The 13,134-nt window shown below is 40.9% G+C and overlaps 1 protein-coding gene across 4 annotated transcripts in view; it reads right to left on the reverse strand.

The window, feature by feature from the left end:
* sulf2a (sulfatase 2a) overlaps positions 1-13,134 on the reverse strand; it is a 65,310-nt gene that overhangs the window by 31,843 nt on the left and 20,333 nt on the right. The window contains exon 3 of one of the 4 annotated variants that reach the window (XM_036151491.1): positions 5,702-5,809. The exons of the other annotated variants lie outside the window; for them this stretch is intronic. The gene's annotated coding sequence lies outside the window, so the exon portion shown is untranslated. The remainder of the gene's footprint in view (positions 1-5,701; positions 5,810-13,134) is intronic. 4 annotated transcript variants of the gene reach the window in all.

A 13,134-nucleotide genomic window follows, 5' to 3' on the forward strand; every position in this document is an offset into this window, starting at 1 on the left:
GCGCACTCTTTTATGGAAATGGTATTCTCTGCTGACTATGGTCTCTTTCAGCAGGATAATGCTCGCTTCCTCAAGGCGAAAATGGTTCAAGAATAGCCTGAGGTGCTGGTTGGGCCTCCAAATCTCAATGCAATCTAGGTTCTGTGCAATGTGCCACAAAAACAAGTCCAGGACAAGGACACCTTTTAGGCAGGTGGTCATAATGTTATGCCTGCTGGCTGTACATCAACCTATGTATCATTTTTTTTTTTTAGATAAAGGATGCTTAGGGCTTGAATGAGACCGTCTTACCAACTTTGCCGAATAATGAAGCTTTTCTGGTGTCAGATCTTTTTTTTCCTGCCTGTGATCGGTCCGCCTTAACGGTCGATCGTTGGCAGGATTACTTTTGGGCCGATAATCCTGCAGACAGAACTGCTTTAAGCACCAAGTACTGATCAGCTTTTTAGCTGCGACCACAAAACAGTTTATCAGTCACCGCTGCTGACGCGTTTACACGAGATCTAAGCTCGCTCTCAGAAGTTCGGACATTCAGTCCAAAGCTATAAAAATTAAACTAACATTCAGGAACGTGTAATTATATACATTATAAAATATACAGGGATGTGCCTACTTAAATATTCCTTTGATAAATATTCCTTTCCTTCCCAAAACTTTACTGCAGAACTCCAGTAGTTGAGATCATTCGAAATAGATAAGAGCTAATTTGGAAGCACGTTCCATTTACCGCAAAAGATTTAATTTAGATTTCCCTCAGGTTCTGATAAGCTCAGCACTCGGCAGACGGGCTAAGATGACAGGCGGGTTTTTTTTTTGCACAGCAATTTTCATTGTGAACGTGCAGACACAAAGGGCCACGGACTTTTTAAGTGAGAATGAGATTTCTGCTGAGATTCCAGGACTGCAGTTTCCAATCCCCCCCCTTTGGAGATACTCTTAAAAGTTTTGCCTCTATATTTGCGTCTTGTCTTATTTATATTGTGCTTATGCAACCTTAGCAATCTTGTAAAAATCTCGCTCCTGAGAGTAAAATATAAATGTGTGTAATTTTAGCACTTAAACCATCATTAATGCAGAGACTTTGTTGCCCTGAGAAATGGGGGTGGAGTGGGGTGGGGCTGCGACGTGCTCGGGCTCCACTCTCTCTTTCTCACGCACATCCCCTGAGTCGGCGCTCTAATCAGAGGAGCAGAAGGTCTGTTCCTGAGTCATTTAAGTTTACCCAGGCAGGATACTAAGTCCATCAACTTGTAATTGTGTCCTTAACGAGATACAGGCTCAAGGTCTATGTGTGTGTATGTTTGATTTGTATTCTATAACGACTTGAATGGTAAGGTCTAGAAAAACGTATAACCTACACTACAAAAATAACTATATATCATATTCCCATTTTTTAAATAGAATTTTGCATTCAGGATGGAACCAAATGAGAGGTAAGAGCATCTTATGACGTTCCACAAAAGTAAATATTATGAAATATTAACATGTGAATGATGTGATGTTGAAATAACGGCGCCGTGGTTAAGAACATGCAAAAATGTAGCTTAAGTTTTCCTTGACCAATAAATTAAGACTGACCATACCTTGATGACATAAACCGGGTTGATAAATGCTCAATATGCACCCTGAAAGCAACGGCATCACCCGGACATGTGCGCAAATAATTGTAGGACAATAGTTTTTTTAAAAAAAAAAGGTCTTCTCCAGGAGAAATTAACTGAGATATGAGTGTGATATCTGGAAGAAAACAACATTTTGTTTACCTTTATTTAGGCACTAATGATTAGCCGTGACTGACGTCTGACAGTCTGACTGAAGCCAACTCGGGAAAGGAGTAAAGCATCGGGTTCCAAATCGTTTCAGCTGATGATCCACAAAACAAAAACAAACTTTTGGAACTAACTAACCGCAGAATATATGAGTATTTCTCCTAAGGCGACACAAACAGCATTGACATCCAATCTTTTGTTTTTATATTTAATGGCGATGTGGTACAGATCTCTAACAGCAGCATTTGTGCTTAACCGCAGCAGAAATACTTGTCACCACAGAGCTATCCAGGCTAACTGCTAATATGAGCTACTTTAGACAGATATATATGAAATATCCATCAGAGCTAATTATCCTCAGACATCACGTCAGATTAAACTGTTATATGTTTTTGAAACGTTGTAGAAAAAAATATGTTGTGATTCTTGTCAAGGATGCATTTTCAGATAGGAAAGGATATTTTTGGTGAATTATTATTTATATTGTAACAGATTTTAGGCAATATGATATTTGGAGGTTTTCAATAAGGTTGAATATAACTTTAGGCTGTTTCATTTCACTACAAAAGTGTTCGATGAATTAAGCAATTAGGAAGAACGTTTTAAAAAGATATTTATGAACCAGAGAACATGGAGATTGCTAAAATCAAACTTAAAGGGTCAGAGCTTTACACAATCAGTGATAAGAAATCAGACACAACATTTTAGACAGGTGCATTTCTAACTATTCGACTTTGATCAATTACTCTGGCATGGGAGCAATAAATCTACCTAAACTCAAATCTTGTTTTGTAAATTCCAGTTTTTCACTGTACTGTAGTATCTTTATTTTTCATGAAGTAAATAGTAAAAGTTTGGCACAAAATAAACTTTGTGGACACCCACTGTCTGCATTTAAAGAAATCATACATTGGATCATAAAGCAAAGTGTACAATCCGGCCATAGGAAAAAAATATGTGCAGCTCTGACTGTCCATAATTCAGAAGAAGAGTTTAAAGATGGACCAGTCCAGTTCAATCCAATATCATTTTTGGAACCGGCTCTCGTTCTTGGATTGGTCCTGTGTTGATGGTCCATGCTTTGACTCATTTTACTCCGGAAGTTTCATCCTGCTGCTGAAAAACGTGAACAATCTTAAATGCTGTTTCAAAACAGATGTTTAACATATATATATAGACTGGTGTATTTTTGATTTTTGATGTGCACAAATACACAGAGATGCTGCTACTACAGACAGCGACGCTGATGGGTCTAACAACTAAAATTAATGAAATCACTGGTAAAATCGCTTGTTTTTAAAATGTTCACCATTCATCAGGTCCATTATGGCCAACCGTACCTCTGCACAATGCAACTGATGGTCTTAATGCAAGGCGTGCCAAAAGTTAGCTCTTTTGGCAGAATTTAATTCCTATAACATATGAAGTAGATCGTTGCATGTGTGTTCCTTCATAGTTTGAATTCTGTGCAGCTTAGAAAATAACAAAAAGCCAGCGAGCCAGGTGTGACCACACCTACGATGGAGCCTCTGTGGGGTTTTGAAAAAAAAACACACACATTCTGAACTGGAAAATATTGCCATTGACTGATTTTTAAATCCAGATATCAGGATTGGATTGAACCCCAAGAATCCTGGATCGGGAGCATTCATGGAAACTTTTTTGTAGTTTCCACCTGGGATTGAAGCAGACAGGATACTAGTTGATTTAGCTGAAGAAATGTAGCAAGTTCCCAAGAGTGATGTAGGCAGAGGGAGAGAGAGAGAAAAGGAGAGAGGTGGGAAAGTTGAGTCTGTATGATGGTGTCAGTTCAGACAAAAGGCCCAGTCATGATGTGTTCTCGCTGGAGAACAAAGAGCTCTGACAGAGTCCCTTGGTCTGCTCTGTTGACTATAAATGCACACAAGTGAAGCAACTTGACATAGACGAGAATACACCCACACTGTGCATCCTCCCTCGAGCTTGCTCTCTGAAAGAGGAGATAAAAGGAAAGAACAACAGCTCTGCTAATTATCTCTGAATCTGAGCAAAATGAACAGCATCATATTGTTCTCTTCTTCTCGAAATGTTCGTTACAAAGACATCACAGAGCTTCTGTCACACTTTTTGGTCTCCTTAAAGTTTTAACGAAGTTAAAGCAATCAACGAGCGCGTTATTTTGTCACCTTAAATTACAATGTCAAAATCGGCACTTCGTTTTTCGGTGACTGAACCCAGTCCTAATCTCTTCAGATGCTAGTTTTCGGGTTTCATTCACACACTTCCACTTGGCACCGTGTCGCTGTATCCAGCAGCAACCGCGCGGCACGTTTTTTTTTCTTCTTCTTCTTCTTCTTTTTTCTTCCAGAGAGCTTCAGTCGGAGTCACCGTTCGGGTCAGGGTATTTACCCCTCCTCCCCTGCGGCCTTGTGGTGCGCCCCATGAGAGCCCGCAGAGAACACAGAGGTGTTCAAGAGAGCACAAACAGAGCCTCGATTGTCACAGCCGGGGCTTCAACCCCCACAGACTCACTCCTCGGCATTTAAGACTGACAGAACAAATGTCCGTCAGTGGGGCTCTGTAAACACGGAGCTGTTTGCGCTACAGATGAGTTGTTTTTTTTTTAGATTCTGGAGAGGAATCTGTCAGTTCAGAAACGTCGTTGTCCTGTTCAAATTTGCGGTAGAAAGTCATTTACAATGAGGCCAAGGTAGCGGCACGGTCTCCGGCTACTCCAACGCGGGGGTCGACAGCTGTAACAAGTGAGCAAGCTGGTGAGCCCTGCAGCCTGCTGAGTGATGACTGTTTCTTATTGGCACTTATTGACCAGAATCAAAGCCCCCCTACAGTGTCACAGCACAGCTAAATGGATTATAGACACATCAGACGGCGCTCACTGTTTCCACCAACACGACTATCTTATTAAGACCTCGATGCAGCAAGCTGACCGCTGGGTGACACAGTGACGCTATACGACACCGGCAACAAATCAAACGCTTCCTGAAACAGATCACAACAGGCTTGGTGGCTGGAGCTGAGAACTGTTTTTTATTGCCATGTTGCAATATTAAATTTAGCTCTCTAACGTCTACCTCTGGTTAATAATCGGAACAATGGTAAAATTAGATGCTGTTCCACAAGGCTCAGAGCGTTTCCAGTTATCTGTTGTGTTTTAATTACGTGACATTTTCCACACATCATCAAATTAGCACCTGCAATGGGAACCGCTCCTGATGGCCTTTATTCAACGATGATTTCAAAAGGCAGGAGTTTCAACTTTCTGGAGACGGTTTATTAGACGGTTTAATAAACCGCACACGGCTGAAGTGAACCAACACACTGGCTGGAGGCTGTCGGGAGTGACGAGTCGTTCACCGGGCTGGTCCGGTTACCGGCATCAGCGTGGACCCTGGTGTTAAAAAGTGATGGTCTTCAAAAGCGCAAACATTTCTCATTGTGGATTTCCAACACTTTAATGTGCTTTTAATGGGGATAACAGGGAGGAGTTCTGAGACGCAGGGGAACCAGGAACATCTGGGAGCAACGGTACAAGGAACCCCAGGCAGGAGCAACAGTGGAATCCAGCAAATACAGGTGAATGAAAACAGAATGCTTAAATGCTAGGTAAGACAGGTGAGTGGCCAGAAAACCAGGCGAGTTAAATTAAGACTATAAGGGGCAGCTATGCGAGGAAAATGGCTAATAAGCTGGGGAATCTTGACTGAGTGATGACTCAGAGAGGAACAAGAAAATAAAACAGCCTGTATCACTATGAAGGTACTTAGTTGGCAGGAACTACTTCTAGATAACTAACATGCAACTATTCAAAAATGAAACTAAACTCTGACCCAAAGCACATCAGGGGCCTTTATTAGACAGCACGATGAGTGGCTTATCAAGCTAACTTTAGTTTTAGTGGGGGATTATCAGTATATCGAGGGTTCACTTCTTACCTGGATCTGTCACCATGGTAACTTATGGTAACCTGTCCCAAGGGAAGTAGGCTTTTCACACCCAAGGTCACTAAGAAGAAAGTTCCTCTTCTCAGTCAATGAATGTCCCTGAGAAAATTAGAAAATGAAAAGAATAGCGGTGCATGAACACGCTCCTCTTCCTCCGCCCGTTTTCACCTCCTCACCAAGTCACGCCGTGAAATCAGAAAGCTATTGTGAAGAATTGATCCATAGACCAATTACTCTAAAGATTTTTTCTCTATGAGAAGCTAAAGATTAAAAAGTAAAGAGTTACTCTTCCTCCCTCTGAAAACCATAAGCAGAGAGTGCACCCCACTGTCCAAAACGCCACCGTGTTGCGTCTGTATGATTATGTTCACTGTGTTCATAGTCAAATCACTTTTGTAATTACAGTTTTTGTTGGTTGCTTTGATCTTTTTGAAGAAACTGGCAACCTCTCAGTTTTCAGCATCACCATCTCAGCAGAGCAAAAGACACTTCTCGCAAATGAGTTAACTCATTTTCATTGGTTTGACTCATTTTCCCGCCATTTTGCAAAACAGTTAACACAGTTGTCATTCATGCAGTCCAAACTCCATTGCTTTAGCTGTGGTAGCAAAACATAAACCATATGTTCCAAGCTCTTAGAAACTTCTTGCTCAGAATGAAATCACTGAGGCACCTGATTGACACTTCTTTACACAATTTTTCAATTTGCAGTCAGTTTGCAGGCTTTATGTAAAAGGTGCCATGTTGTGTGTTGTTCTTTGCAAGCATGAATGGTCAACGTAAGGCAGATGAGAGTCAGAGTAAGAGGTAGAGGGGTCAGGGGAAGAAGATTATGAGGAAGAGGAGTCCGTGAACAAGGTGGCAGTGTAGCTGGAAGGACTCAAGTTACAGATGAAATTTGGGCAACTATGATTGATCATGTGGTAAATCATGGCCTTTCACTTAGAGGGGCGGGACAAAGAGTCCAAACTTTTCTCAATAGAAACACGGTTGCATCCATTGTAAGAGTTTTTTGACTGGAGAACAGGTAATGTTGCTATATAGTATATGCAGATATATCAGTATCTATTCCTATAGAGGAATTCTTCAGTGCATGGAGATGGAAGGTATATGATCACTGTCCCTATGAGCAGATGTCCTTGCTCAATGCAATGTCTGCTGCTGCACAAGATGCAGAGGCATGTCACGGATGGATCAGGCATGCAAGAAGATTTTTTCTTAGGTGCATTGCAAGGGAAAATATTGAATGTGATGTAGATGAGGCCATGTGGCCTATTCGTCAGGACAGAATGGACTAGAAGGAACAAACAGCCCTAGTATTTTCTGTTGGAATCTTTCATTTTTTTGGAATATTTCATTTGTTTACAGTTTTTATTGGTTGCTTTGACGCAGCAGTCAACTCAAAACCCACATTTTTCAAAACAGTTAACGCATTGGCCTAAACAGTGGCACCAATGGTCAAAATTAAACATTTTGTTTGCAAAAGGCTCCAACTCTGCCAAAACATTTAACATATGATCCAAAAGCACATTTTGCCTTCAAACAACACAACTTGCACACAACTGTTTGAGCCCTTCCAATCATTCGTTACACAAGGGGCAACAAAATACAAAAAACCACACTCAATGTGAATCAGTGGAGCATTGCTGGTCATTGTAGCCAAAGACTGTACGCAGCTTACATGGCAGTGTCATTTGTAGTCAAATTTGCCTTTTTGCAAAAAAAAAATGGATCCAGAAGCAAATATGTTGTAATGCAAATTTTATTGATTCTTCATTCTTTTTTTGCAGATACGTAAACAAATGAAATATTCCAAAAAATGAAAGATTCCAACAGAAAATACTAGGGCTGTTTGTTCCTTCTAGTCTATTCTGTCCTGACGAATAGGCCACATGGCCTCATCTACGTCACATTCAATATTTTCCCTTGTGATACACCTAAGGAAAAATCTTCTTGCATGCCTGATCCATCCTTAGCATGCCTCTGCATCTACATCTTGTGCAGCAGCAGTCATTGCATTGAGCAAGGGCATCTGCTCATAGGTGCGGTGATCATATACTTTCCATCGCCATGCACTGAAGAATTCCTCTATAGGAATAGATAGAGATTTATATACTGATTAGCAGCAATACCTGCTGTCCCGTCGAAAAACTCTTACCATGGATTCAACCGTGTTTCTATTGAGAAAAGGTTGGACTCTTTGTCCTGCACCTCTAAGTGAAAGGCCATGATTTACCAGATGATCAATCATAGTTGCCCAAATTTCATCTGTAACTTGAGTCCTTCCAGCTACACTGCCACCTCACACATGGATTCCTCTTCCTCATAATCTTCTTCCCCTGACCCATCTACCTCTTACTGTGACTCTCATCTGCCTTACGTTGACCATTCATGCTTGCAAAGAACAATACACAACATGGCACCTTTTACATAAAGCCTGCAAACTGACTGCAAATTGAAAAATTGTGTAAAGAAGTGTCAATCAGGTGCTTTAGTGATTTCATTCTGAGCAAGAAGTTTCTAAGAGCTTGGAACATATGGTTTCTGTTTTGCTACCACAGCTAAAGCAATGGAGTTTGGACTGCATGAATGACAACTGCGTTAACTGTTTTGCAAAAGGGTGGGGAAAATGAGTCAAACCAATGAAAATGAGTTAACTCATTTGCAAGAGGTGTCTTTTGCTCTGCAGAGATGGTGATGCTGAAAACTGAGAGGTTGCCAGTTTCCTCAAACAGGTCAAAGCAACCAATAAAAACTGTATCTGAAAAAAAAGAATGAAGAATCAATAAAATTTGCATCACAACATATTTGCTTCTGGATCCATTTTTTGCAAAAAGGCAAATTTGATTACAAATGACACTGCCATGTAAGCTGCCTACAGTCTTTGGCAACCATGAACCAGCAATGCTGCACTGATTCACATTGAGTGTGGTATTTTGTATTTTGTTGCCCCTTGTGTAATGATTGGAAGGGCTCAAACATTTGTGTGCAAGTTGTGTGGTTTGAGGGCAAATTTTGCTTTTGGTTCATATTTTAAATGTTTTGGCAGAGTTGGAGCCTTTTGCAAACAAAATTTGCAATTTTGACCATTGGTGCCACTGTTTAGGTCTCTGCGTTAACTGTTTTGAAAAATGTGGGTTTTGAGTTGACTGCTGCGTCAAAGCAACCTATAAAAACTGTAAAAAAAAAAATACCACTAAATGTTTTTTTCCAGCACATCTAGAATATCTCTGCTGGCCCGACTGAGTCAGTTTTATCTTTGCAGTGCAATAAGGACTTAAAACAGTTGGGATTGTTACACAGAGATAGTAAAATTGGAAATGACATTATGATTCATGCTTTGATACCACGATAAGAACTGTAATTTGCACATTTACCAGCTTTTTTTTGTAGTTGAAGCTTTCTTCTTGCCTCTTCACTGTGATTGCAGCCCCGCCTGATTATAAAGGAGGAGGAAATGTCCGGACTCAGAAACCCTGAGTTGACTTACAGCGTTGATGACCAGCTTTGTAGCGCTACTTAAGCCCAGTTTTCAGTGTCAGGTTTATTTCTTTCTTTGTGGCAAATGGCTCCCTGATGAAACAGCCGCTTTAAGAGAAAGCTTCAGGCTTGGCATAGTTAATACACTTTGAAAAAAATGTCTTATTGATAAGAAACCTTTTAGAAAGGGTTTTGGAAAAAAACATACTTTTTTGTTGATAAGTTTCCTTTAACTGCTGTTCCTATGTAGGCAAGGCAAGGCAAGGCAAATTTATTTATATAGCACATTTCAGTACAAAGACAATGCAAATTGCTTTACATGATTAAAATATAGCAAAATAAAATAGAATAAAAGCAAGTAGGAATAAAACGTAGATAGAAAAAAAGAACAAAAAAGTGGTGATTCAGTTAACTAGAACAGTCAAAGGCAATCCTAAACAAATGTGTTTTTAATCTTGATTTAAAGGAATTCAGGCTTTCCGCACCTTTACACTTATCTGGAAGTTTGTTCCAGATAAGTGGAGCATAGGAACTAAATGCTGCTCCTCCTTGTTTAGTTCTGGTTCTAGGTATGCAGATTAGCCCAGAAGACCTGAGTGGTCTGGAGGGTTTATACGCTGATAACAAGTCTGTGATGTATTTAGGTGCTAAGCAGTGATTTATAGACTAACAGAAGTATTTTAAAGTCTATTCTCTGAGATACAGGGAGCCAGTGTAAGGACTTTAGAACTGGGGTGATGTGCTGTACTTTCTTGGTCTTAGTGAGGACGCGGGCAGCAGCGTTCTGGATCAGCTGCAGCTGTCTGATCCACTTTTTAGGCAAACCTGTGAAGACACCGTTGCAGTAATCAATTCTACTAAATATAAACGCATGGATTAGTTTTTCCAGATCCTGCTGAGACATTAGTCCTTTAATCCTGGAAATGTTCTTCAGGTGATAGAAGGTCGACCTTGTAATTGTCTTTAGATGCTTTTGGAGGTTCAGTTCTAAGTCCATCACTACACCCAGATTCCGGCCTGATCAGTTGTGCCTAGCTGAAGCAGCGGAAGCTGTGTGCTAACTTTTGATCTCTCCTCTATTGGTTCAAAGATTATTACTTCAGTTTTGTTTTTATTCAAGTAGTAGTAGGCTGCAGGCTCGCTACAGGAGCAGATAGCCTGACCGCTTGATATACTGGTGTTACTCCTACAGAGCAGAATGCAAAAATGGTCAATACTGAGCAGAACAAGCACATTTAAAACTATTACTGATTTAGAGAATGTTTATTCAAAAACGCTGCTTCGGTCTGTTTATGAAAATCATCTTGTAATAATGTAAACAAATGTCAGCACTTTTGCAGCAGAATTGTTTTTCTGTTTTGGATAAAAACCATAGGATCCTGTTAGACATTTTGTTTTAAATATTTCTGTAAATACCCAAATAAAGTGAAACCGTGGTATGCTTACCTGGGTCATCACACTTTAAGACTCATACCGGTCCACGTCTGGCTCTATATGCTTTTTTTTTTAGCCTCACTGGACTAACTCAACAAGCCTAAGGGTGGTAGAGTCCAGTGGGCGCAGTGGGACTCATCTTTCTCTAGTGTTAAGCACACCCTTGGGACTTTCAGAGGCAACAACTCCTTCTGCATCTCTTCACTCCACCCATTCTCCGTCCTGACCCCCAAACTTCACGAGCTGCCTTTCTCCTGGCTCCTTTGTCAGCGGATTACCGACGGTTTAGAGACGCACACACTGATCCCTCCCTCCTCTATCGGAACCACACAGGGGGTTAAGGCTGGAGCGCAGAGGGGAGACCCCCCACACAATGATCGGAATCACAGAGCCTATTCTGTGTACGCCACTTTGTATTCCCCCCCACTTGCTTTGCTCAGAAATCACCACAGAGAGTTATTCACCAACTGTGGTTTTCCCAGCAGGAATCAATAGTTCTTTGCCAGAAATCCAGATTTTTCGGAAACCCTGCGACGACGTACTTTCAGGCGAGCTCTTTGTCTTTTGTTCTGTTTAAACACAAACATGTGACTGTCCTTGTAATGACCCGTAATGTTAACAGTGAAGCATGGGAAGTCCGCTTCCCCAACGGAGTAAACAAGCTCCAGGTGAAACCGCGGTGTTATCAAGCTAAACAAACTCACAGTCGATGGCTCTCCTCGGCACCGCGAGGGAACACACGCCGTCTCCTCCTCCACAGGTCCACAGCCCTCTCTCCATCACCGTCTCCGGGACAGCTGCCCAGACATCCTATCCGTCTGTCCTGACCTGTGTTTGGGACCATAGGGGGAGCCTAAGTGGCCCATGAAGGGGGTCTCTGGCATATTGCCCACTCAGTAATGACAACAAAGCTGCCAGCAGCTACCCTAACAGGTCTCCCTGTGGTGCTACAATATTGATATTGTATCGGATTGCAAAGGGCTGTGAAGCCTTTTAATGAGAGCTCAGATTGATCAGCGTCTCCCTGGCTGTCCCTGCAGATCTCACCGCCATCTGATCTGTAGCACTGACTGAGACCTTCACACACAGACCCCAACGTGTACCCAGACATATGAAACATAAAAAAAACTGCACAGTCAAGCAGGAAATCAAATATTTATTTGGTCAAATAATTTCATTTCATTCAAATCAACAGAGCATTTGCTAATCTTCTAACCTTAGTTCAGAAAAAATAATCCAACAGGTGCCTCAGAAATTGTTCAAATAATAAAATAGATGGCAATGAGGGTTTAATTTAGTATAAAACCGTAATGTACGTTTAAAATGTCAACAAAAACAAATGCTTTAAACTATTTTTCTCAGTGCAGACTGAGCTGGTGCTCCGACAGCAGAAGTTCTGGCTCTTTATCACACGTGTCCCACTGTTTTTACTTTATTTAAAAATAAAGTCACTAATGTGACTTAACCATAAGGATAGCTCATATGGACTTTTGAAGATGTACAAGTAGAAGTAAAAATGTATTACAACAATGTAACTATAAAGGAACCTGACTAAAACTGCTCTAAGAGTAAATGTACTCATGATCAAATGCTCTTTTTTAATCACTATTCATCCCATTCATCCCTGCATTAAACAGTGCAAAATAAATGTATTCGATGATATTGTCAATTGTTCTAATGGAATTAACAGAGTAAAATAAGTTTTAATACCAGAAATAATACATTGCTTTGGTACAATGTTTACATTTCAGTTGATTACAAAAATCACCGCTGCACCTTATCCTGCAATTTACTGCAATTTACTGTGATGTTCTCAAGCAGTATGCAAACGTAATTTCGTTCTGTACGCACTCTGTGCATACAAAATGACAATAAAGTTGTCTAAGTCTAAGAAATAAAGACCCCAACCTTAACATCAGTTAACGGGATGGTAAAGATCATTAATGCAAGCTTAGCATTATCGGTCTTTTTAGCGTACAGAAAATACTGCATTAGAATATCATCCATTCATGCGGAGGCTGATGCTGTTCTGGCCAATGCCACGACTCTGAAGTTACAGAGCAGCAGCGTCGTTCCAAGCAGTGCCGCTTTGAACGAGCAAAGTGATTGTTGAGTTTCATATTTGTTGTCGTTTTATTTTCTTGTCTTCCTTTTTGACACCTTTACAAACAGCCGGTGATTATTTTTGCCATGTTCTTGTTACGTTTGTTGTCATTTCACACCAGACGACTCCCTCCACCGCCGGACATTTCCCATCCACTTTGACAGCTGACAATTTAAATTCAATTTCTATGTTCTGCTCATAGTCTGTTGTTAGGAACTGTGATTATACAGTGTGTCTTCAACAAGTGTTGCCTACCAGCAGCACCTTCACTTAAATGCATTTAGTTTGGTCGTGCTTTGACCATCTGTCAGAGTCTACCGGATTACACGGGAGTGTGGACAGAGACAAATGGAAACCGAGCAACGCGGCATTTTAGCATATTCAGGGGAGGATACCGATCATCTTG

This window comes from Fundulus heteroclitus, chromosome 20, assembly GCF_011125445.2.
Source record: "Fundulus heteroclitus isolate FHET01 chromosome 20, MU-UCD_Fhet_4.1, whole genome shotgun sequence".
Taxonomy (NCBI): domain Eukaryota; kingdom Metazoa; phylum Chordata; class Actinopteri; order Cyprinodontiformes; family Fundulidae; genus Fundulus; species Fundulus heteroclitus.